Source organism: Petromyzon marinus, chromosome 7 (assembly GCF_048934315.1).
Source record: "Petromyzon marinus isolate PM22_M1 ecotype Great Lakes invasive population chromosome 7, UKy_Petmar_22M1.pri1.0, whole genome shotgun sequence".
In the NCBI taxonomy this organism is placed as follows: Eukaryota; Metazoa; Chordata; class Hyperoartia; order Petromyzontiformes; family Petromyzontidae; genus Petromyzon; species Petromyzon marinus.
The window spans coordinates 7,130,849-7,158,613 of record NC_133673.1 but is presented as its reverse complement, the minus strand read 5'-3'; the positions used below and the strand labels follow the sequence as shown (position 1 = coordinate 7,158,613).

General features: G+C 44.6%; 1 protein-coding gene and 1 long non-coding RNA gene across 13 annotated transcripts in view; one reads left to right on the top strand and one right to left on the bottom strand.

The window, feature by feature from the left end:
* PPFIA2 (PPFI scaffold protein A2) overlaps positions 1–27,765 on the top strand; it is a 351,275-nt gene that overhangs the window by 38,752 nt on the left and 284,758 nt on the right. The window lies entirely within an intron of this gene.
* LOC142924019 (uncharacterized) lies at positions 887–26,860 on the bottom strand. The gene is made up of 2 exons (XR_012941149.1): positions 26,547–26,860; positions 887–9,666 (listed from the first exon to the last, which is right to left on the bottom strand). It is a non-coding gene; the product is annotated as an uncharacterized LOC142924019 (long non-coding RNA).

Sequence of the window (27,765 nt, the reverse complement as noted above, 5' to 3'; positions counted from 1 at the left end):
TCAATCCCATCTCCTCTCTCCACCTAGCAGTGGTAAATGAGCACACCAACGTTAGTCGATCGGTATAGGTCGCGTGTGGTGGGGTAAAGCCGTGGGTACTACCACCTCCTTCCAAGCCGTCTGCATTGCATGAAAGAGTAGGCCAATTAACGTCTAGAGGGGCTCTTCCGAGTCCCCTCGAGTGCATGCGCTTCGGCCCCCCCCCCCCCCCCCATTCGTGGTGCGAGCAAGCAGTGTGCAGGGCTGCACCCTATGCCTCTTCACCTGCCGTCCTTTGTGTCTGCAGACCGTTCTCCTGTTGGTTTGGCGTCCTTAAGCCACAGAGGCAGAGAGGAAAGTCTTCCGAGAAAACGTCGTGACTCAACAAAGGGGGATGATGTCGCGGCGCCAAAGTTCTCATTCACTATTTGTGCGCGCACTCCCTTCGATGACTCGCCTAAGTCCAGCAGGCACCACATCGCGAATGTCGTATGGTGGTGACAAGGCGGGGAATGTCGTTCCAGGGAAAACTTGAGTTTTTCGGCAACGGCATACGTGAACAGAAGCGTTGCGCTTTTAATTCGGCTCGCTAATTAAATGTCACGCGTAGTTTATGGGATTTTTTTAACATTGAGTTTGTCACAAAAATATTATGGAGAATTACCTACATTTGTGGGTGTGATCCATATGTATTTTTGTTTTGTAAACGTATGTACATATAACTGTACTATATACATGGCAAGTTAGTGTTTGGAATACTTAAGAAAACACACACACATATATACTGTACACTGAAGGAAACATGCAATGCCATTTTTCCAGCAATAGCATTTCACCAAGAATTATACTCCACGATTAAAGTTTCGACTGGCAACTGGAATGCGTTTGGCAACTGGTTGTGCTTCGGAGCAATGGTTATAATGATTTCTTTTCACTGGGTCTCCATCCATCAAAATTCTCACGTTTAAATCACCCTTTGTCAGAACATCTGAATTCCCTTCATCATTACACGCGGTAAACGTTTTCCAATTATAGTTTTTTCAGTTGTTTTGGAATCATCGATTTATGCCCCCCCCTTCCTCTGACCCCCCCCCCCCCTTAAATATATAAATGATTTGAGCGTGCATCTTTTTTGGCAGTGATGAATGATGGGTAATTTCAGGGCTGTTATATTTTTCCCCATCCCCTCTTCTCCTCAGAGCCTCTAATAGATCGTCTCTCGTCAGCATTCCGGAAAATCGCGAGATGATTGGGGATGTTGACGTCTACTTGCGTTGATGGCAAATGTTTCCCCAGACAATGAGCAATCGATAGGCGGATATGCTTGCCATGCAAGTGGTATGCTTTCCCTGGCAACTCTTAAAGGTACTTCCTGCCGAAAGAGACGCTTTAGACTCAGGGCTCAGAGCCTTTTATATTGTAAGAAAAAATGTCTTTACATTATCAAGATTAGAGCCCATGAATATTGACAGCTGGGCTGGTTCACTATTGGATGTACATTTCAGACACTTGAACAATATGGGTAGTCATTGTTATTTTCATTAAGTGGGATTTTAGTTGTAATTCAGAGATATATGATGTGTCCACCTTTCTTGAAATAGAAAAATACTCGTGAAATGCCATGGTTATTTCGGTAAAGTCACGTAGGTATACAATGAAATAAATGACGTCATCAGGTGGGAAAGCATGCTTTCCCACTTGATGACGGACGCTTGTGTTGCGCCCGAAACGTCGTGATTTATTTTATACCTACGTGACTTTACGGAAAGAACCAAAGAGTATGGATTCCTGCAGTCACGAAAGATTCAAATCAAGATTAAATGCCATGGTGTTGGACCTACTCAGACTGACTTGCAACATCACGCTTGAATGGCGATGGCATATTCTATCTCGTGTGTCAAACCATTTACTTTTTTTAAATAAATAAATAATTTGCGCCCCATACCTATTACTGCATGAGGATGATACTGCATGAGGATGATTCAGAAACGTGTACCACAAGGTTGCCTAATCTGTGGAACTGCTCCCAACATTACGGCAGGGTTAACTGAGAAGTTTACATTGTCTTTACCACGTTAACAACATTGAATAGGACGTAACTCCAGCGTTGTCTTTTTAAAATTCAGCATTGAGTCCATAATTACGAACACAGCAAGCTTTTCTCACATAGCAGAGTCCATTGCTTAGGAGAGCTGTAGTGGCCGTTGCTTATGGTTGTTGTAAATGTTTCACTTAAACTGACGTTTTTCCACTGCATTCACGCGACGTTTAGACATTGCAGTAGAAAATGCGCGACCACAGCAGAACCGTTGTGCAGTGCGAGTCAAGTTCTGTGGCCGTCGATCAGTAAGAAATAAGCCTCCGTCGTCAATATCGGTGTTTTATTTGCGTTTTACAGCAACGGTGTGGCCGCTCCATGCATAGGTTTGCAAAGTTGGTATTTTACCCTGGGCGCTGGATCACAATCGTATACAGGAGGTCATGGGCTCTATAGCGACCCTGACGCCTGTATATTTGGAGTGTGCATGTTTTCTCCGTGGTTACGTGGAATTTTATCCGGGTCTTCTCATTTTCCCCTCCACACTTAGAATCGTGTGTTTAGAGTATTTGCCTGCTATACATTCCACATGACAAGCCACGGTGTTGAGCTATCATTTCTGGTCAGATCTCTTCTGAAAAAGATCTAAAAAGCTCAGTGGGCCTGACCTGGTAATATAAAAAATGTTCCCTTTTTAAATATTTTTTGGTAAAAATAAAGTTTAATCGTGGCCTCGTACGACGATATCTGTGCGTTTTTAACAAATACCCTGGATCTTTTTTTTATTTAAAGCTTTCGTGACTGCAGGGATTCATATTCTTGGTTCTTTCGGTAAAGTCACGTAGAAGGGAAACAATAAAATAAAAAATATATAAAACAATAAAATTCTCACGACGTTTCGACTGCAACACAAGCAATCATCATCAGGTGTGAAAACCACAAGAAACTTTGAAAAAAGTGGCGGTTATTTTATATTTTTATTATTTTATTGTTTCTCTTCTACGTGACTTTACCGAAAGAACCGAGAATATGAAACCCTGGATCTTGTTTATGTGAATTGTGATGCAGTCTTTTCGTAAACGTGCTGATTAAATCGGTGTGTCAGACTCATTGGCGCCTATTTTAGATGCTTATCTTATAAAAAATTAAGTACAGTATTTGAATTTGTGAATACCTTAATTTAATAAATTAGTCAATGCAGCAGTGCACTTTGCTTGATTTTGGAGGCACGGCTTCATCTAATCAATTAATCATGGCAATCACAGTGGGAATGAATATATATCTTGAGCAAAATTTCCAAATGCAGAATCTGCACGTGCACAGTTTGACGTTCTTTTGTCTAGACGATCTGTGTAAATGACAACAGCAGGTGTTGGTTTCCCTAACCCACAGGTCCCTGTCGGCAAACGTAATTAAATGCATAGTCGGCATTCAAACGGCCTGTAGAATTAGTAAACAGGAAATACGATCCCCATCAGTCCAGACGCACAAACTGCGAAACACCTATGGGGCCACAATGAACCCATTGGCTTGGGTTTACGAATCCACAGGGGTCCCGGCTGTAATTGGGATGCACACTGTGATGTTCGTTACAAGGGACAACATTGGTAATTGTCCAATTCTATTTGTAGTGCATTTATAGAGCATAAGCTTAGCATTCAACGTCAATACATTTAAAATAAAATACTCTCAATGGAATTTAAGATATGGAAATCTTTTTTTGGTGCGGGGGGGGGGCTTGTCTTATTTTTCAGGTTGTATTATATTTAAGAAAATGTCATAATAATTTATGGACCATTACAGCTGCTTGTAGACCTCCTTCGCCATGGAAGTTTGTTTGATGATGCGTCGCCACGCTGGACAGCACGGGTTTGACGAAATGGAGATGCAGGACCGGTTCGGATGTCATTCGCCACTGATGTTAGCTGTGGGTGGAAATACATTTCAGGTTACCGAGTTGATAGCACAGTGCACTATGAAATGCAGTGCGCTATAAATCGCTGCGCCACCGCTCCACCCACATTTAAGTGTTTTTCCATGTCAATTGGTGCATATTATTACCTCCTGTGATGTGTGGTTTAGAAACACCAATTTCGAAAAACGTTTAACAACTGAAAATGCGCAAATAAGCATGGAGAGTTGCATGCATGGAATTCCATTGAGAGACAAGTGGAGGAGGAACACGTAGATTTGAGAACATACACAGGTTGATGACATCATTGAAATTATATTATTGGTTATTTCGGTAAAGTCACGTAGAAGAAAGAATATGAATCCCTGCAGTCACGAAAGCTTTAAATCAAAATAATTGAAATTGCTTTAGAAAAATAAGTGACCTTGGACAGGACACGTTGCTCGAAGGATTGATGGTCGATGATCAAGATTAATGACCGAGGAGATGGAGTGATGAAATCTGCTTGTGTGCAGGTGCTCTGTGTGGATTGTCGCACCTGAAAGATCTGGAGAGGTGGCGGCACATTGGGAAGGCCTACGTCCAGCAGTGGATTGGCCATGGCTGTTGATGGATTGACGATGTTCCTTATAAAGTTGATGATTTCAATGTATGTATGTACTTTAAACTGCTTTCACACCGTAGCCAACTGTGCTAATCGAATGTGCGTCCACATCGCAGTAATGTTATGATATTCCTCTTATCATTGTTGCTAGTGTTTGCTTGTGGGATGATTGTGGTCAGTCTTAATCGGATCTGCTTTGCATTGATGGAGGAATCCCGGGTATGTGCTCAATGAAAACACAAGAACCCAAACTCTCCGTGCCCTGCGTGATCAGACGGCTCACATTGACTCATGCCCACCATTAACTTTGGTCCTGGCTTGCTCTAACATGTATTGTGGTCTTCCCTGCGTGCACGCCTATGTTACACGTTCATGCTATACCAAAATAGTGCTCACGTATTCAGGCAAATTGCCACTTTACCCGTTCCCTGGTTTTACTCGTTATTAGAGGTGGCACTAATTACACCGTGGGTTGATGGAATACATATTTTTTCTGTAGCTTCGCAGTGAATGTAGCAGCCTCTTTGTGGCTGCATAACCCTTAGCATACAACATATATGCATAATTATCATCCCAGACGCACGAGATTCAGTGCACTCATGTTGGAGAGTAAGAATTGATATAAATTAATAAATTACGCGTAGATACACATTCATGATTTAATGTTTTGGATAAATCTTTTTGAAATTGTTCTTTAAAACCCTCGTTGCTGACTGATCAGGGATTAATGTTTTGCCCCCCAAAAGAAACATTTTCAGTTCGGGTTATTAAGAGTAGACCTTGAGTCCAGGATCACGGACGCGATTCTTGATTTCATTGACATGATCACTGACCACCTGGTCTACCCAGACATGCACATACAGTATTTGCTTTTGTCATAAGTCACTCTTTTTAGGAAAACTATGTTCGAAAGATACCAACCGGGGACCGATGGTATAATCTGATGTGTGCAGTGTTCAACCACTGCACTGCAGATCACCAAAGACCGCTTCTCTTCCTGCTCCTTCCCTCGCACTGCTCCACCTTTGGAATCACCTCCCATCGTCTGTTTTCTCAAGCTCTTATAACCTTGCCCAGTTCAAGAAATGTATTAACTCTTATCCATTATAACTTTGATTGCGCTTCTTGTCTGCAGCCACTTCCGATATTAGGAAAACCACTGGAGCTATACACTTTTAAATCGAGATCGAAAACGCATTTATTTAGAACTGCTGCTTGTGTTTCGTTTGTCTTTCCCCCTGCACCTCCGATTGGCACGGTAGGCTACGTAGAGTGTGACAGAAGTTCAACATGCATATTTTGGGCCTGTGTTCAGCAACTGTTTATGAAAATATGTGAAGAATAATGAAAATAAGTGTTTGAAACATGAAGGTGATCATGACCCATTTTATTTGATTGCGCTGATGAGCCAGATTATTCTCTGATGGCATCCATTGTAGCCTGCAGGAAAGTTACACAAAATGAGAAGTATGTAGACTGTTATTGATTCATTCACAAATTAGCTGGACTATAAAAAAAAGCAATACATTACTGTGAACTTTAAGGCGACTGAACAATACGGATATCCAGGGTCTTAAATGGATTGCGGAAGGTTGAGATTGAGTGGAGAAACAAGCCAGGCACTTGACAACTTGAACAATGTGTCATGTGTTTGGAAGAGAAATAACCTGGCAACATAAACCGTGAAGGGAATTGCCAAACTCCTCAGCCAAATGTGGAATTTGAACAATGCGCGTACACACACGCACTGCTAGGCTTCAGGAAGTACACATTTCAAATAACTTCACTTTTTTTACTCGTGCCATATTAATAAAGGGAAAATGTCTATTTTCAATGCATTCCTTTAATTAAAGCTAAACGTGTATTGCAGTACAGTACTTTTAAAACGTATTTTGGTGTATATAACTGATAAAACGATCGTGTGGGTTTTTACATATATAACGGTATTTGTGTTTTCATTTCATGCACACGTACACACCAGTGCTGTAGAATTCCACGAAAACATTTACACAAGTGTTATAGTCAAGTTAATTTTAAAAACAGCCCGGTACACACCTATCCAAGCGTTTCTGGCAGGTAGGGAGCTCAGGATTGTTGACTACCGGAAGTAGAATTTCCACATTGTGGTAACGTTTACAGTGATATAATTCATACAAATTGTGGTTTCGATTGTGGTTTCATCATTGTCCCCCTCTGTGTAACCATGCCGTCCACTAGTCTCTGAATGTGTAACTGTTCTTGATCAAATGCAAAGGTACGGTACTGCAATTGCTTGCTCACGCCACTGCCGGCAGAAGGGCCTCCACTTGAGGCTGTACTTGGCCTACTCTTCCATGCTGACCAGACGTCTTTACTGCGCAGCACGGGAACTGCCGATCGACCAACGGTGATTTGTTGTTACGTATAATACAGCAATTTCCTCACGTGTCTAAATGCGTCGAGCCTCATCTCAATGATGTATATAGTGGGGGGGGGGGGCACCCAGGAGGAAGGGGAGATGGTGATGATGTGGATACAAGGGCAGACGGGTGGGGAAGACGGGTTGCTATTCGAGATGTGACTGAAATCTTCCCGGGATTCACTTGCAAGTTCATCATGTGCATCTCACCTGTCTCTTACCTGTGTACATAAAATACACGAGTTACTATGTGCGCAACTCACAGTTTTCACATTATACATGTGTTTGGAAAGTAAAAAAAAACAATATATTTCCCTGTAGTGCAGCAGTTCTGTACGTGTAAATCTGCTCTGAATGGTGCCACATAGCCCTCAATTTCGTGCAAGGTAGTAATAAGTTGACGTGCAATCAGAACACCCCCTAAGCCCTTGTTCACCTCATCCCCATGCTCTCACCAGCATCTGGTGCACATCAGTGTAATGTGGGTTGCACATCCTGATGAAACACTGTTAGGGTGTTTTTGAACCAGATCCAAGCCAGTCCAAATTCCATTCTATTCCCACTCACTTGCTGTGTAAGCCCCTTGTTGTTATGGCTTTCATAGACTGTTCACTTTACCGCCTATCTAGCTGTCGAGATGCCAGACTGACTTAAACAAAAACTGCCAAGTTCACTGTATGTGGGAGGAAGGAGCCCTGGAATGCAAAATCTGAACCGTTGTCTGGTGAACTAACTGGGCGCCGATTAATATATTACTCATCGTTAGCCGTAGGTCAGTGTTGTTAAAAAAAAAGTACATCAAACTTTAGCTCAGATTATTTGGTATTCATAGCAAATCTCTCTGCAAGTTTCTCTAGCAGTTGAACTTCCATCACGTGCAGGTGAAACTCGACGGGTAGCTCCGATGGCAAACGCAGGTAGCAGATATATGCAACATGAAATCCACCGTTAAGCTGTTTAATAGTAATTGACCCAAGTGAGCGCTGGGGATGAAGCGCTTATGTACCACAGGGACTGCAGTTTTATAAATCTTTCATGGGCACGTAGGGCCGGCCGCTATTCGTGTCACATACTTTGTTGTGGCACAAAAGGTGTATGATTTAATTTAGAATGTGACCCAACGTGGCTGCAGGAACCTTTGGTGCGGCTGTGTTGGGGTCATTCCGAGTGAGCAGCTGTTGTCGCACGTGCTCCAGCACGCCGATGAATCGGATCGAACGTCTCGTGCACGTAACTTGCGAAATTCGAATCGCGTTGTTCCACGTTCACAGGCACGTGAAACGTGCTCGCCCATGCCAGGTGGTCTCGGGGACAGATAAAAAGAACCCATTGGACGCACTTAGCAGGGGATTGAAACGCAGCTCTCTCGTTAGCCTCTGAGCCAGCGGTCTGATGAAACTCTACAATTCGCACCGGCAAAGGACTTGGCCGCATCGTGATCACACGGGACCGTGTGTAGCAGGGTTTTACGGACGATACGGGGGGGGGGATAGGGCCTCGCTGACCCACCGTGCATTCTCGTCCGACGGACGATCGTGCACTCACTTGGCTCTGCGGATTGCGCTGTAGGAGGGGTGCACATTCCGTCGAGGGTGATTTACGATTCCTCGACACGGCAAGTGTTTTAATGGGTGCGATGGAATTTTTGTTTTAAATTCAATAAGAGAATGGGCCAGATTGGTTCTCTGGCCCTTTGTGTTCGTGAAATGTTTTCATATTGTACCGTATGCTGCTTCCTTTTCATGAAGACACATTCGTGCTAGGTCTTTGTGTTCTGCGATTTTATCGTGGATTTTTAAATTCAGTTCCTAAGGCATTTTTGTTAGCCTCTGCACAAAAATGAGGAATTTAACGATGACAGAGTGCATTTAAAAACGTATGGAGCCGCTTTGTCAATCTACTGCTAGATGTGTTAGTCTTGGGGGGTTGTTTGACCATACCTCAACCACTCTGGTCACTGCGGTTTGGTTGAAGGGGGGGGTAATGAAGACTGGTTCAAATATCAGTCGCCACTGATTGCAGCCGTGGCTATGAATCGAACTTAGGTTTTCTAATTCTGGAACACAGTGTGATAGATACTGCACCAATATTCCCTAATTGAGTGTACGTAACGTTTAATCATGTACAACTACGTTGACAATACGCCTCATTCCCTTATTTTTCTCTCCAATACTTGTATTTGTTTACGTCTCATCAGCCACATGGTCATCTGGTTTAATTAAAGAAAACTCTGGACTGGTTTCCACATTCAGTGTCTCATCAGCAGTCAGGCTTTCTTAAACCAATTCTGGTGACTTGCCATAGAAGCAATTGGCGGGACCCCGGGGTCCCATCACTGCCCCGGGGATGGGGAAAACCGCGTAGCGACACGAGTCTTGTAGACTTACCGACAACAAAACTAGTGGTCAATCGATTGGCCTCGTCGAGAGCTACTCGGGGACACTAAGTTTCGTAAAAAGTTAAACAATTACATAAACACGTTAAATTCACTGCCTGGGGGGCGGCGGTGGGGCTCGCCTTGGCAAAGAAGCTGAGGATCGACGGCTGATCGGAGGGCGTCGTCGCCGCGCGCGACTGCGGTGGACGCCCCCCGGGGCTTGCGTTTGGCCGGTGGGGTGGCGCCCATCGTGGTGATCGCCACCTGCTGGCGCTTGTTGGTGCGGTAGTCTGGGCAGTCGAACAGCAGCCCTGGCGGGGTCCGTCCGGTGTCCTTGCGGGGTCACGAGTGGGGCGGACTGAACAACAATAATAATTATTGACCTGATTTTTTGCGGGATCCCGGGGTCCCGCCAAATGATTTATATGCTCCGTTAGATATAGGTCTTCCTAGTTCGACACAAAACTACGTCACACGTAACACGTGAATTAACAGTACCACGGTCATTAAAGTTAATCACATTCGGGTGATAATTTGTCTAAATATATCCAGAATGTACGCCTATTTTGGCAGCGTCAGTATTATTTTGCACGCACTGCGAACCCAGCCGCGTTGCAGGGGCCTGATGGTGCTGCGTGTGGCGTGCGGCGTTTCCACGTGCACGTAAGGTTATCGCTCTCGCTCAGAGACGTCAACAATTTGGGAGAAACGTTAACGCAGCCATAACGACGCGAAACACGTGGCTTCCTACTAACTGCAGCCGCCGGTTTAAAAAAAAGAAATGGAATGACGCCGTCAGAGCAGTGTTTTATTTCCGAGTGCTTTTCCAAAAAAAAACATTATACCTATTTTAGTTTTTTTTATTCGTCAGTGATTTCAATGCCGAATCGTTTTTCGAAGCGTTTCAGTTCTGCTTGCAGTGTCAAAACAGGGCAGTTTCTTCCTCTTTTTCAACGATCGAAGGAAACCACTGTGCTTGTGTTGCCAACGATTATGGCTCCTTGAGTACATTCACAAAATAGGACAAAGTAACTTTGGGCTGTTGATGGATTCCACAAAGTCGGTGTGTTTACAGCCTGATGACCCATGACAAATATCTTTACCCTGTGTCCTTCATGCGTCTGCTTTTGAATTAAAAAGTTATCACAATGTCAGCGTTTGTAAGAACAAATATTAAATATATAAATAATATTCGGAAATTTGTATTTGCCTTTAAACTACTGATCACCCCCCGCCCCCCCCCCCCCGTTCTTCCCTCCATCTCTGTACGATTTGATAACTTGTCATGATTCAGGGTCCCAATTCATTTGTCTAAACATTTTAACATTGTTGTGAATGTAGCCACCTCTGCTGCCTGCAGGGCTCACGTTATACCCATCACGGCAATCGTATCTCGTGTGCTGCACGATTTAATCCTCGTGTATCACGAGCGTAAGAACAAACTTAAATCGATTAATCATTGGATGCCGGTGTTGGTAATGTTCCTCTTCACTCGAAGTAAAGTACTCTTGTTTCGAAGGGATGGAGCTCGAGGCTTTCGGGGAAAGTATGCCGAGAGGAATTTATCACAGACGACTTGAAAGTCGTTGACCTCCAGACGCGTGCCCTGCGTGACGGGCTAACCTGCCTCGTGTGTTCGGCCTGCCAGTCACGAACAACGCTCATGAATCCTAGGCTCTAATTTACGCTTCATTTCCCCAGAAGTAGAGCCATTGGAAATCCACGGATGCAACATTTGCGGGTTTTTGTTGTTGTTAAAACCTGCACAGAATAAAAAAAACACAAACACATGACCACAAATTGTGCACCTGTGCGAAATCGCCCAGGGAGCTGATGCCTGATGTGATGTGAAAATCACTGTAATGTTGTTGAAATAAGTTATGACTTCCTCGCATTTCTTGTAGCCATGTGCTCTTGGGTTACCGCAAGCCAAAGTGCTCATTGGAAAGCCACTTATGGGTTTTTAGCTGCCTTTAAAAATTGCCTTTCTTTGTGTTGTGGGACGAGTGTACAGTTTTGTTCCTATGATGGGAATGAGTGGCATTTAGTTGGATGGGCAGAATAATTATATTATTAAGCCATTATTTGGGCAACAATGGTTGAAATTCTAGAAAGCTTTGAGCCAAGGTGAAAGTGAACGACAAAGCAGCTTTGTGTGAGTTAGTGTCTTTGTGATAGAATAAATATGTACAGTATGTAATGTTGGGAGCCACCTTGGGGTGATGGGTAAGCACACCGGATTTTAATTCAGAGTCCCCGGTTCAACTATATCTCTTGGTGCGGCAGTTGAACCCTTGTGCATGTTTCTTAAAATTCATTCGCCCCGTCTCTGTCCAGCCAGAAGTATAAATGGGTACTCCACGATTAGTCAATCGGCATGGTCGCCTGTGGTGGGGTAAAGTGTGGGTGCTCCTACCTCTTCTGACATGTCTGGTCAGCATGGAAGAGCACCATCTAGTGGAGGACCTTCCGCTGGCAGTGGCGTGAGTCAGCAATTTCAGGGCTGCACTTTTAGCTTCCGTACAATTATTATTTTCTGAAGCACATGTTTTTTGGCACCCCCCCCCCCCCCCCGATGATGCTTGTAATTGAAGAAGTGTGAAATATTTTCCATCTGCGGTGCGCATGTGTGTGTGTGTCTGTGCGTACATATTTCCCTTGACAAGTCCCAGTCTTATTTCGATATATTTCCATGGTAAACTGAAAGCAACGAAAAACCCCTACACATTTTGGAAGAAAAAAAACTGATGAAGAATTGAAAACAGTGAAAAATATTCCAGCTGTGTCCACTTATAATAAATATGCTGCCATTGTAGCAAGGTAACCTTGACAAATGTGAGAGAAAAACTCGCAATGGAAGCAATAATAATGTTTGTAATATTAAAAAAGTATTAGGCCATTCTTTTTCTCCAAAGTAAAGCTTTTTTTTTCCTCCCAAAAACAATCATCATTGGTTAAATTATTTTTTTAAAGTAAATCACCAGCCTTGAATTCATTGGCCCAGAGTAATAACAATATTCTCCTTTGGGGTTTTCCAATGTATTTGTAACGCAATGTTCTTTCAAAGGCATTAAGTAGACTCTTCCCCAAAGTGTTTTGTTTCATTTTGTTTTTAACTTGAGTTCAATTTGACACTCATTTCTACTGAAGATTCCTTTGACTAAAGCGGATCATGGCACAATATCGCTTTAGGTAACCTGTCGGCTTTATATCATCATCATCATCATCATCGGTCGAATACCCATCACAGAAAGACATTCACTCAGATACTTTTCTTTCGTCGGCTGTGGAGGACACGCAGATTGCACTTGATGTGAACACAGGTTGACGTGACGTGCGTGCAACGTGCTTTTCCCCTTTGACATTGCAGTGCTGTTTTGTCTGCACAGGACAATAGTTCGAAGTCTGTCCCAAACCCAAAACATAATGAGGATCACGACACCAAACTGTAAATATGTTGATAGCATTTTCTGGGGGATGTCGAGTGGACAAACTCTGAACCGTTCGGTACAATGATCACATGGCGACTGAAGGCTCGTGCCACGAAAGGTCTTGGCCGATGCAATGTGCGGCATAAGTATCAGCTGATCAGCGCGCGCCAAAGCTGTTCTGCAGCCCGTGGCCCAAGGGTTATCTGTCCACTGCGCGAGTATCTGCCGTGCATTCACAATGTAGCCGAGCCATTGCTGTCCTGTGGATGCTTAGGCGGTCGTTTGCGTTCGCATTCATCATACGAATAATAGTGTATGGCCCCGTTTGTCAATACACTACCGGATGAAGACCTTCCTATGCCATTTCGATCACGAGTGTTGTTTGACCATACTTCATCATCATTGAGATTTCTGCTTGGTGAAGGGGGGGGACGCCCAGGATCAGTTCAGATATCACCCGCCGATACTGTAATCTTAGCCATGTCCAGGAGTGGAAAGCAGGTTCATAGCGCTGTGCAATCACAACCCCTACGACCTTGCTCAAACTATTTGCATTTACCAGTGCATGGGTCATTTGCGATGCACATGGAGTATCTTAAATCATAGTTGAAGTGTTTTTTTTTATTGATGCTGTATTAAGTATAGACCCATTTTTCCAGTGGGTGTTTAGGGCACAACTTATATTTATTGATCCTGGGTAATTGGTGGAAATTCCACATTCCTATGACAAGAACTAATAATTCCATAGACTGGGCGCTATTGGATTATCACAATGTATTGCTTATTTTATTTACAGGTGAGAAATAAATGGGCATCACGCCATTAATTTGAACTCATAACCGTCCAAATTTCGATTTAAAGCTTTCGTGACTGCAAGGATTCATCTTCTTTGGTTCTTTCGGTAAAGTCATAACCGTCCAAATATGTGCATTGCTTTCATTAAAAATCTTTTGATATGGCCAAGGGATGGCAGTGCCGAGTGCTACCACCTCGTATGCATGGTGGCTTCTCCCCAGGTTCTTCAGTTTCGTTCGACACAAACCAAACCCACCCATTCCTTGTCATGGCCACTCACCACCAAACATGGACTGCCCTGACAACGAGTCTCGAAACCCAGCGAGGTTTTCCTCGGCAAATAATTGCCATTATTGTAACTTGAGTTTCAGATTTTTACTTGTGGAGGTACTCATTTGCTCAACAGTAAAACATTTAGGGATTGTGCCAAAGTTATATTAAAAGGTGTTTTGTTGCAAGCCAATCTTAATATTTCAGGAGGGCGGTTGGTACGAGTTTTGACGTTATTACGTTTCCAAAGCTATTTGGAAAAACGTACAGGTTTAGGGATTATGTTGGCTATATCAGGATCCTAATGTATATACATTACCAGGAGCCAGCGACTTGTCACATTGATAAATGAAGGTGCTTTGTTTAGTTATTTATTTCTCTTGCTCATTTTGTACTCTGTTTGCATCGTGAATAGATAGGCTTTGGGATGCAGTGTATGTCGTTGGGTGGCGTTGTTCCATAAACTTGGGAAAACATTTTGTAAGGATTTGGACAAATCTTTTAGGTTCTACCTCAAAGCACCGTGGTGCTGTCCTTTTTGGCAGTCATCCACTAACTGTGCAGCAAATGACTGTAGCTTCTTAGCTGGGATATACAATTATTTTAGTAATTTATTACTAGGCCGATTATTTTTTGATCGGTATGATTACATTGCTTATCTATGTTGTTACTAATATCAATTCTTTACATTGACGAGATGCCCATTGTAACAGAATAATAGTGCAGGCTGGAAAACCACAAGTTTCAAACGTGACGCAAAAATGTGTAAAAAGCAAACAACCATCGTGCATTTTGTAAAAAAAAAATCAGCATTTCCTGAAGAAGTGAAGAGTGGTCCTTATATAGCATTTTGAATCGTACTCGGACCCATATATTCGATATTACAAATGAGATGATCGTAACAAGAGAAACGAATCGATTCTTGAATTGTATTCTGACCCTGAATTGTGACAATCAAATTGCTGGGGGTGGAATTTTTACAAGGCTCATGCACAACCCCACTGCTCGAACGGAGACTTAACTGGTTTCCAGTTCATGCTCTGCTCTGCCCAGCGCTGCTTCTTTAACCCAATGTAAAACCAGTCCAGTCGATTAGTGCACAAGCAACAGCATTTGGCACGTATTTGCAAATTAAAAACTGGGACGAATAAGAGGCCGGACACTATCTTGGCGTTGATTTGTCGGTTCCTTTGCTGGCCCTTGCGGGGTTTGGCGGTGCCAACCGTCACTTGGATGTTGGATTTTCAAAATCGTATTTTAGTTAACGATTTAATCCAATTCTTTCAGTTGTGTGACGGCATCCCCTTGCAGACATACACATGGCTCTCGTCGCAGAGAGGCAGCTGAGCCCACCACCATTGGGACGGCTGTGGCGTTAAATGGGCGTGAAGGTGGGGACCTGTGTGGTGACCATCGCAGCTCCACGTGGCCGCTAGCGGGAGGGGATGGTTGGCATTAATTTTCAATTCCGTCATGAAATGTTTACATTTCACATGGTATGCATGTTTTTAAAACAAATCTCATTTCTGCATTTGCCCCCCCCCCCCCTCTCTCTTCTACCTTCCCCATGTCCATCGCCATATCTCCCCAGTCCGTCTTGATTTTTAAAAAATATAAAACTTACCCTGACCCCCTCATGTATCCGTTGAATACGAATGACTCATTGTATTGTGTGTTTACTTTGTTCTGTTGATCTACAAATTAAATATGTATAATTTTCGGAAAATAGCAATCGGATGTTGCAGAAACGTATGGTATGCTAATTGAGACACGCATCAACTTATTGTTATGCTCATGGCTGTAATTTCAAGTTGTTTGTTCAATGAATGGGCAATGTCAAACAACATTTGTACATATCACGATTACTTAAGCATGCCAGTAATGTTAAACACTGCATGCTATTTACAACGGCGATTACATTTTAGAATGTTACATAACTCGGAGTAATTTGGAGCCCATTGTTCAATCCACTGCAGGATTGTCTGTCATGGCGGAGTGTCTGAGCATTCTTCACCACAATGATCAGTGCAAGGTTGAGGAAGTGGCCATCATCTCATTGCCAGTTCAGATATCACTCACCACTGATCCAGCAACCTGGAGTTCGATGCCCGTCCACGTAGTGCAAGTGCACTACCCGCTGCATCACCACTCCTATCGGCATGCAAGACTTGACAAATGTGCGACAGTGTTACGTCTCAAAGTGAAGATCTGTCCAACTACTTGCCATTTGCTGAGAGTTCAATATTATGAAACTACATTGGGTTTGTAGTTTAATAATATATCCATTCGTGATTGTCCATTAAAATGTCTCCAGTGACTCAATCAAGCATTGAGATGGTACTGTACTCTGTTGGTGGCTCCAAGCCAGTTGTGGGATCCCACAATCCCATGGCAAAAGTCAGATGGCAGGGCGTTGACATGTCCTTGACGAAGCGCTGTTGCAGCTTGTCATTGAGGTTGATGGTTCAAATCCAGCGGCCGGCCTGTTTATTACTGCGGTTGTCATGACCATGACAAACGTGTGCTGTTTATCCGATGTCACTTGCCGACGTCGGGGTCTGAATTGCCAAAATTCGAAAATTACCCGCAAAATTATTCAATGAGAATTTTACCTCGAAATCGTCGCCCCCTACCGGCAGACTAATGCCCCAGGTGACTTTCAAATAAGGCTACCCTGGTCTGTTGAGTTCTCACCTGGTTAAACAAAATAAACCTGAAATTTGGGTCTCTCCAATGCCATTGTCGTCCCACAATGTTGTACTAATTTTTAGGAATTGTTTAAGCAGTGCAACAACAAAAGCCGCCATTCGCCACTCAATAACGGTGACACCACCACAGCATGTGTGCCAGGCTGGATTCACTTTGATTCCACGTAAGGTGTCAAAGGCTCACTGGAAGGAGGTCATGGGACTGACCCAGATGTAATGGATTAACTGAGTGAGTTGACTGGCAGTTGGGTTAGCTGGCTCAGATGACTTGCAGATGCACCACTTGTATTCTCCACTGTACCAACTTGCTGCGTTTTAGCAGTGCATAACTATGTATATACTGAAAACATATTTAATACCGGTCCTGGCCCTCCCCTATGTCGACTCGGCCTCAAATAAGTACCTGGTGCGGTGTAGCAAACATCGCCACTGGGGAGACAAAGGCGGCCGGGCGTGGTGCTGGCCACCCACCCCCTCGTGTGCTGTGCCGGCCTTCATAGGTGCTCGCTAACAGCAATTACCCCAACAGTCTGTTCAGGCTGTACGGGGATCTTGGTCTTTGTATATACTGAATGCACACATATGCACACGCATAGGCACACACGATTGGAGCTTTTTCGGTTTAATATTCATGCAAAAGTGGAAGGAAAATGGAGTAGTGATACTGACTAGAGGGCAAGAGAACCATGACGGAGATTAATTTGATGCCATCGTCGCTTATGAGCTGACAGAAGTGACAGATGATGATGATGACGCTTAATATCTGTCAAAGCTGAGACAGTGACTTTTTTGTTTTAATGTCTTTACTGCTAAAAACACGAGTATTTTTTTTTATAACCCAGGCCACTTGGAATGTGTCGACATCGGACCTGGATGTGCCCTGACAATGTGCGACGTGGTGACCCTGGTTGGACGTGCTGCTGTAGCGAGTGAGACTGGCTTTGACACGTGGCATTGACTTATAGCGGTGGGAAGCGCTAAAATTGCTCCACGTGATGCTTTTGTGAATGCTTCGCTTGCCATAATAAACAGGCCATTTATAATGCATGCTTTGTCCCACCAGCTGTATGCAAGGCATCTATGACATGCAAGAGTTAAAGCAGAGAAGCTCATTTTGCTAATTGTTCACTATGCATGCATGTGTTTCAGCAGCAAAGGACAACGGCAATTTATTCAGAATAATATTTCTAAGTGTAAATCGGCAATATCATTTTTAAGGAAAGACGTATTCTTTTCCAAAATATATTTGCGTTAAATAATTTTAGATGTTATTTGACGGACATTTAAAAGTTATTGCCAATTTTATGGTTTTAATATGAATAGCAGATTAAATGTATCTACTGTGATTAAGGTTACACCATGTGTGGATCAGATAATCCAATTTAATTGTGTCCCTCATGTTATTATCTGCGGTCAATTGGTCCGACAAACGCAATGCAAAGGTCTGCTGAGTGCACATGTGTATCACCCACAGTCTGCTGCTTGCCTGAGGGCTACATTTTATGGTTTTATGATCTTTATATTGGAATAAGAATAAAATATAATTAAAGCACATCAACCTGTTTAAAATAGCACAATTAATCTCCTGCATAGCATGCAGTGAGAGTTTACAAGGCGATAAATACTTTACATATTTAAACCACGAGACATTTTATAATGATTGTGGGCCCATATTTATCTCCTTTTATAGAACTTTTATTATCTCTTGGCTTTGTCTCCATGTGTTGTACACTTGACATTTCAATAAACATATATGGTCCAATCAATTACATAAAGTCACAGCCGGCATTCATTGCCTGCGTACGCTATCATATTACGTAAGTTCTCAGTTCACCTTGAAGCAACTGATGTTTGCACAGCCAAAATTGACCGGCTCCTTCCTGCCTATGGAAGAGTCACTTGCCTCTCTGTGCTAATGAAAAACCTAACAACTAAATGAAAATACAATTCATATAAATTATTGCAGATTGCTTGGTTTTTCTTAAATTTCGTTTACCTACCACTTGTAAAAGCCTTAATTTACATCCGGCCCTAAAATATGTGCTGAACACCTTTTACTGGGACTGTAATGTAACTTTACTGGGACTGTAATGTAACATCTTGAAGTTTTAAATGTAGATGGGCCGTGTCCATCTACATTTCTGACCACTGTGACCTGGTGTAATGGCACGTGACTCTTTGCAATCGCCATAACCACACTTTAAACGGGACTGCATCTAAGATGTGTTTTGTGTTATATGTTTGATAAAAACAAAAACTCACAAAAGCATTGGAGGTATACACTTTAATGCATTTTTTAATTTACCGAATGTTTGTTTATTTGGTTAAATCCAGTACAGTGTTGCAAAAGCTGTGTGTGAATATATCCATAAAAAATAACAACCGTGTCGAATTCTGGTCATAAAGTCCATGATTCGAGAACTCTTTCACAGGCACACCACGCCGCATTAAAGTAATTAGCGGAGTGCCAATCAAGAAATTGGAATTCAAAACTATTCACATTCCAAAGAGATAAACTTCGTATCACGTTTTCCTGGATTTTGATTTTCAATTCAATTCAACGTACTTTACTACATCTGACCTGATTCAATTCCACAATAGAGGCTTGGATATGCTGTATGCAGAAATGACCCCCTCCTTATTAATATTCTTCGTTATTTAGATATAAGCAGATTTTTACATTTGAGATTTTGGTCACAACACTAACCCGTGATGTATTATTATACATTTTATGTAGTCCTATAAATAGAGGCAACGTCTTGGGCAAGATCAAGGAGAGGTAACGAGAGGCAATGGTGCAGACAGAATTACGCGGATATTGTAGGAATTAGTCTTGAGCACATCCCCGGTTCAATTCCAAACAATAGGCGATCAATGACGTTAATTAATGTCCAGTGAACAGCTGCAATGTTGCGTAACAACAAATGTCAAAGTCGTCATTGGTTAGGAGCTGCGGACAATTGCAGCCATGTTTGCAATTGTCACTCGTTTCTAAAGGAGATACTTTGTGCCTTTATGATACTGAATGGATAACTGAAAAAAGCTGACTTATCAACTAATTGTTACCAAGCTGTCCCCACCACGAAGTGCATTTCCTAAAGGCCTTTCCTCCCACCTTGCATGCCTGCTATGGATCCTGCATGAATATCTAGGGTGTTGGAGGTAGTTTTTGTAGCGTTAATATTTGATTAAGTTTGAACCACCGGGGGCTATATTTTACCGCTGAGAGGGCCAAACCTAGATTTGCACGCATTCAGAAGTGACCACACTCCCCCACCTGCTTAGGACATTTGTGCTCCGGCGTATTGGGAAGCGCGTTCCTGAAATGCACCCGCACAAAGGGGTGGCGATAATTTACTTCGGTTCTTTGGTAAACGGGGGACTTTGCCGTGTGTGTGTTTATAAGCTGCATTTGTTCAGGGATAACAATGCGTCCATGAAGCCATGTTGATGGTCACGTGTATTTCCATTGAATTCACACGGGGTGTTAACGACAGGCCACTGTGCAAAATGCCAAATTAACAAATGTTGCTGCTCACCTTGAAGAAATGAGGCCAGCATGTTCATCTTGCATCGCTACCGCCGCAGTAATTCTGGGTTCGCATTGAAAATGGTCGGGGGTTTCCCCGGAGGCGCAGGTACCGCAGCAAGGTGTCACGTTGTGACTTCTTGACCCCCCTCCAATCCCACCGTCATGCATTCACACTGCAGAAAACTTGTGCCCTGCATTTACACTTGACTGATTATTTCAGTAATCTATTCACCGCTCAATGACAGCTTTAATACTATCGTTCGTTCCAGGCGTGCCGGAGTGCGTTTTCACGAGCCGCTGGCCGCCATTTGGTGTGAAGGGGACGCTCGTCACATTAGCGTTGCTCTGCTTGTTCCTGTGTGCGGGAACCGTGCTATACAAGGGTGGGAGGGTGGGAGGGTGGGCAGGCAATTTGTTTCGGAGGGTCCGTTCACAATTCCACGCTTTCCACGAGCCCTGGCCGCGGCGCCGCGCGGGTGGTCGAGCAACTAAATGGACACGCGCACGCTCTCACTTTGTGTCGGCTCGCGCAGTGTGAAGCTGTCGCACAATGCCTACCGTCACTTGGCGAGGTCGCGTACGAGGTCACGGAGGGCCTCTTGGTATCCTGATGTCGATACGCAGTGAGTAGCGGTAAATATAGGTGCGTAACTGCGTCAGTGAATGCGCACCTTTGTCTATAACCAGCCCACTGATGCAGTGTCTTCTTGCAAGGAAGAGCCGGGGGGGGGGGACGTATGAGAATGTAATAAGAATATCAACATGACTGAAAATAATTAAGAAAACCTAATCTTGAAATGTCAGAAAGTCACCAATTATAGATATCAGTAAATAAACTGTGGTGATGCAATGAAAATTGTGACAATAAAGATATACCTTTATCTTTTTAATCAAAATTATGCAGTTTTCCAATTGCATTCTACAGCATGTAAAATTGACATGTGTGTGTGTGTCATGGTGATTGCAATGTTCATCATGATGCTTTACTCCAAACCGTAGCACAAGAGCACACTTAAAACATAATTCACCACAGCAATATCGAGAGCATATAAGGTTTGCTGATAGTCCGAGGTTGTTTTATCCATTGTTGAGCACTTTGTTTGTAAATTGGGGCTTGTAGGTCCAACCCTTTGTTCAGTATTCCATCTTTGCCCATCTCTTTCGGTTTGACTATTTGTACAATACATAACCTGTACAAAATGGTGGTGAGGCCGCTGCTGTTGTTATGGGGCCGAGTGCTAGGTCACAAGAAAGAGGGAGGATCAAGCTATTTCAGTCAACGAGATGAGGATGTTGCAGTGGATGATATGTTTAAAAAGGAAGGACAGGGTGAGAAATGAAGAAGCGAGAGTAAGACTCAAGGTGGTAGAAATCACAGGGAAGATGAGAGAGAAAAGGCTGGTGTGGTTCAGTCATGTGGAGAGACAGCAGGAACATTGTGTGGGTCAGAAGGTGCAAGTGATGCAAGGAAGGCAGAACAAGAGGTGAGGCGATGTGGATGCGATCGGACATGGTGGCCCGAAGAGCGGACCGAGAGATGGCGCAGGACAGGGCAGTGTGGAGAAGGTTGGCAAGGACAGCGGGGACCCCGCATGAGTGGGACAAACGCGTGAAAGAAGAAGATCACGTGTATCATACGCATATGCTGATTGGTACAAGAGCAAATCTGGACGAGGTTAGAGCTTAAAGATCAGTGGCTGTTAACCTCAAAGGCCTCGTCTCTATTTGTTCTCAATGTTTATGATTTTTAAGTTTCTTCTTGAATTTGATATTTTTCTCTGATAACTGTGGGTGAAAAAGTGCATGCACACATGCACACATCACAGCCTGAATACAAAGTTTCATTCTCTGAATGGAGTACTGTGCATTAATATTTCATACGGAGCTTGCGGGAAAATAAAATCTGGTGTTTTCAACTTATCCTCCTGGTCAACTGGGTTTTCCAGAATTCTGAGGCCTCCATGAATAGCTAAAACTTTTGTATGCAACTCATATTAACGGTATTGACTTTGGCGCACGACAAAGAAAAACTGGCCAGGTCAGAGGGTGCATGGAAATTACCAGATTTTGCAAGCCCCCAATTTGTCTTGATTTGGTACAAGAGGCATAAGTGCACGTGGGAACAGCTGCTCGCTCTATCTGCCAGCTTGTAAAAAAATGTGCAAATACTCCCTCAGGTAAGGTAATGATTGCACTGCATCAACAACAACCGCCATTCGCCACTAAGTGGCGGTGACGTCACCACGACGTTTGTGCCAGGCTATGTGCACCTTGAGGCCACGTGAAGTGTCGAACGCCTGCTGGTAGGAGGTCACAGTGCAGACCCAGATGCCACAGGCCGACTGACTGAGAGAACTGGCTGATACACCACCTGTGCCCCCTACTGTGCTAACCTGCTGTGCTTTAGCCACCCAGCGCTCCGCTCGTTGTTGTGAGCATCGCTCCTCCGCTCTGCGTTGTTGTTGGAGGGCGACTACCTCCAACTGCCCAGTAGCGTCCTTCACGAGCCTCCTCCAGAGAGGCCGATCTTGACACCGCTGGTACCAGGCATCGGCAAGTCCACTCAGCTCCACATCCTCCTGTATCACATCACTCCATCTCTTCTCTAGCCCGTGCCGTGCCCGTTTAGCCCCCTCGATCCGGCCGAATAAAAGCTGTTTAGGCATGCGGTTGCTGGGCATGCGGGCTCCATGGCCCAGCCAATGCAGCCTTGTCTGCCGGAGGAGCTCACCAATGGGACTTTGTCCAGATCTTTCAAGGATTTGTGAGCTCCTCACACAATCCAGCCTGGTTAAACCCAGGATGGATTGTAGGTAGGCCAGCCTAAATGTTTCTAACCGGCAAAGATGTTCCATTAGGGGGGTCCACGTTTCGCAAGCATAGAGAAGGGAGGGCACGACTGTGGCCAAGAAGACCTGAAGCTTCATGCAGAGTGACAGACCAGGTAGCTTCCACACAGCAACCGATGAAAAGATAATGCCGCTCGACTGATTCGGAGTGAGACCTCTGCTGTTAAACCGGAGCCGGTCATGAGCACACTGCCCAGGTATGGGAAACTCTCCACTCTCTCCACAACTGCCCTATCACCAATTAGGAGTTGTGAGGGTGGAGTGTCTGATGGTACAAAATACCCAGGCAGGTGCTTAGTTTTGGTGCGGCTGAAGGTAAGGCCCACCTCTTAGTGGCAAGCTCCAGGTTCAGCAGCTGCGCCTCCAACTCCTCCTCTGAGTGAGCAGCAATTACCAGATCATTGGCATACATAACATGGTTGAGCAATGGGGAGCCATCCCTTGACCACACCCGGGCATCGATCAGCCTCCCATTGTATCTGTTCGGAATGGAAATTCCTCCGGTCCAGCTATAGAAGGCTTCACGAACTACATTGTTGAAATAGATGTTAAATCATGTGGGATCCAGAGGACATCCCTGTTGCACCCCAAGGTGTACAGGGAATGGCTCCGACTCCCGGCCATGTAGTTTTACCCGGGCCCGCTCATCATCATAAACGTCCTTAATGATCGTGATTAGAGGGTCAGGGACTCCGAAAGCACGAAGAATAACCCAGTGCCCAGGCCTACTGATGGTATGATAGGCCTTGACCAGGTCAATAAAGCAGAGGTGTAGGTCTTGTTGGAATTCCCTATACCTCTGCTGTAGCAGACAGACAGAAAATATGGCATCTGTGCAGGACCGCCCTTTCCTGAAAGCACATTGGGGCTCCGCAAGCCTCTCCTCAGCGCGCCTAGCAAGGCAATGTTGACTAATCCTTGCCAGGACACTGCGGAAACCATCCGGTGGTTCAGACTGTTGTTATGATGTCATGTAGGGCAGTCTGTGCACAAACGCCACCCTCCCTCAGCATTTCACTTAGGAGATCATCTCTGCCCGGTGTCTTTTCTGGTCAGACTCTGGATCGCCTTAAGTACTTCCTCAACAGATGGCACCTCAGCCAGCCACTCACTGGGGGTGACTTCTTCAATATTTGAGGCACCGCAGCCTCAGCAGGGTCATCCCCACGTTGCCCCACGTTGTCCCACGTTATCTAGGCTGAGGGATGTCCCCTCCCCCAGGACCTCACAGAAATACTCAGCAAATCTGTAAACCTGTTCCTGGGGGTCGGAGATTGGATCACCATTCTTTCCCCTAATGATGGTAATAGGTGTGGCGCTGCAGGTAACTTTTTTGATGGAATTAAAGAGCAATTTGTGATCGCGGGCCATTGAGGCAGACTCCATCTCCTCAGCAACCTGCAACCACCACCCATCCTTGCAGTGCCTCACGGCTCTCCGAACCTCCGAGCGAAGGCTGCGATAAGCCTCCTCATTCTGTGACATGGGATGCTGTAGCCGATGAGAGTGAACCTGTCACTTTTTCTTAGCCAGCTTGAACACCTCCTCTGTTCACTAGGGTCTCTGTGGAGGTCTGGACCATGTACCCAAAGCAGCCATTGCAGCTGCATGAGCCACAGTCCTAAACCTCACCCATTTCCCCTCGACATCAGGAGGAGTGGGGGATGATGCCAACCTCAACCGCAAGCGATGATTAAATTCTCGCTTGCAACTTTCATCAGCTAGCTGAGACCATGCAACTAAGGGTTTGAATTGGGTCCTGGGTGTACACCCACCACTGGAGTGGAAGAATGGCAGGCGCATTTTACAGATGACAAGTCGATGGTCAGTGGGCAAATCAGCTCCACGGTAGGTCCTGGTGTCAAGGATATGGGCCCGCATCCGCTGTTCTGTTACTATGTTGTCCAGCAGATGTTCTTGCTTTGACCCGGCATGCATCCATGATGTTGTGTGGATGTGCCGATGCCGCAACAACATGTTGGTAACTACAAGCCCATGGGCTGCACTAAAATCTAGCAGCCTCCTGCTGTTGTTATTGAGCTGATCTGGCCCATGCCTTCCAATCACTCCATACCAGGTGCCAGCATCATGACCAACTTGGACATTGAAATCACCCAACAAAATGACTATCCCGAGGGGCCACTTTAGCTAGCACCTGTGACAGGAGGTCATAGAAGGCATCTGACTCATCAGCCTTGCCTGTATCCCTCCACGGATGTTCGTCTTCAGTGGGGGCATAAGTAACCACGACCACCACTCCTCGCCTCTGGTTGATGGGAAGGTGAGCCCAAAGTAGCCTGGGGCTTACAGCTTCCCACACCTCACCGCCATGCTCCCACGCTCCCTTCATTCTTTTGTTCAGAAGAAGAGCCACTCCCTGTTGTTTGGCAGTCTCCTGCCCCGAGTAAAGGACTGTCCACCCCTCATGGTGGCAGGAACCAGAACCAGTCCGCCGGACATCCTGAATACCACAGAGATCCAGGCGGTACCGTTCCAGCTACCGACAGAGGAGTGGCAGCCTCTCCTCCGCAGTGAGCGTACGAATAGTCCACGTGGCCACACGTAGTGGTTTTTTTGTTGTTTCTGGAGGAGCCCCGAGGGTAAGGATTCAGTCTCCTGGCTCCGCCAAATGGGGGTTGGCCAAGAGACGTCATCGACACCTGTCCCCCCTGGGCCTCCGGCACAAGCTTATTAATACAATTTTTCCATTGTGGTTTAGTGGTGGCACTGCATCAGGCATTGTGGTATAACCTCTCGCTTTCTGATGTATAAAGGTTTGCACACCTTTTTCCTGTGAATTCCATTTAATTTGACGACTTTGCATTCAGGTTCATATTCAAATGCTATTCTGGCAGAATAAATAAATATAAGCCATCGTTTACTCCTCTCTCTTTTTTTACATGGACACATTCCTTCATGAGTCCTTGCATCCAGCTGTGATTCAAAGTCCTCGCCTTTTATTTGGGCCAGCGGAATGTGAAAGCGTTCAAGCCACCTTGAGCAAAAGTTCCGGTGGCGGGAGGGGCCTGCTTAACGCACAGCGCACATCCCCAACACATTTGTCGGCGATTTTATTTGTAAAACGTCCACTTGGAGACCCTGTGAGTGTTTTCATCAGGCACTGCAGTTTCACACATCTGCCCATGCAAAATGTCCAGCTGCGCGTGTTGGTCGCCGGCATCGTTTAAGAAGACCCCTATCAATCTCAGCTTTATAATTGATTGTGTTATTGCTTTCCGATATGCGTACGTTGGTGGCCGCTTGACAAATCGACGAAGATGGATGCAAAACATGTGGTGCGGCCGAGTGGACTGAAGTCACAGCCACAGTCTGATTGCACTCTTAAGACAGAATAACGTCTCTCGGTGCTACAGGGCTTAACCTTATGAGTTGCGTGCAACTTCTGCCTTCTGGAGGGTGATGGTGATTGCCAGGCAGTGGCCTCTCTCATGGCCTGCGAGCTCATTTAAGAGAGCTCTTCCATTTGTCACGGAAATGCGTAACGTGTAACACGACTGAGACGAGGCTAGTCACACTGTACAAAACATGGAAGCGGAAACTGATAATCAACAAGTGCAGTTGAAGGAGAAAGCCGATGTTTGGACCGCACGCTCCAAAAGCTTTATGTGTAGCTTGCGGCAGGGCAATTGTACCTTCTTTTTTGAGTAGTCGGCGACACAGGATGTGGTGAAAATTGAGATTCGGCCGTGTAGAAATAGGAGTCCCGTTCCATTGAAGAGGGTTTTTTTTTTAAATGGCTCTTTTCTGCGATGGTGCCCATGTTTTGTCTAGCGCTGATAGCATATTGTTTGACATGCGTAACTAGCAAACATTGTCCCTGTTTGTGCAATGGTTTTGAGAATGCCACATATTCAGGACCTTTCAGGAGCCTCTGGATAGGGAAAGAAGCATTTATTTGTAATGTATTCTCATGTTTCGAAAACATGAGTACTCTTTAGTCTGTCCACTGCTGAATGATTACATGCAAGTTGTTTAACGTACTGCAACCACATTGGTCAGTGTGGGTTGGTGGAAGCTTGGGCCCAGGGACTGGCTCATACATCATTTGTTATCGATTATCCATGGCCAGGAATCCCACTCAGGTCACCGGGTTTGTCATGCAGAGTGCTAATTACTGTGTCAGCAACCCACCACCCACAGTGCTTATACTGCAATATACGGTACTGTACATCTAATTTTCAACTTTATTTCTACACTGCAGTATATATCTCATTTCAACGTTATTTCGAGTTCAAGTATTGTCAGTGACTCACTCTGCAATGTCTGTTTTAGATTATTCATTATAAAGTTGATTTGAGCATGTTGATTGAAATCCTTTGAACATATACTTTAAATGTCCCCAAACCATTTTAGGCTTGATTGCAGCTTTTCTCAGCATCCACTGTCGGTATGTGTCCGCATAAATGTCAATGTGCACATTCATGGAAATGTATTGCCTTGACATACAGTACATGTATCGCATGCAATTTTGAACTCCCCTGAGTGATTGGAAACTGTGATATTTTAACTGTAAACCAGTTTATGGGACATAGGCCCTTAAACATATACGAGCTCTGCAGACCCTGACCCTTTATCATGTGAAACAATCCCTGACAAACGGGAACACCTGTGCAATAAACGGCGTTGACAAGCAACTCTTGACACTGTTATTGTTATCATTGCAGCTTGTACACAACGACATTGGGAGACAAGGCTCTTAAACCTATACCATGTGCCACCACATGTGACCTACTGACACTGGCAATGCACCTCTCCTGTTGGTTTCTACCATCCCTCAGGCAGTGTAAACGACTGATGCATCTCAAGCAGCATCATCTGGACATTTGTGAAAACGAGTTCTCTATATCATGG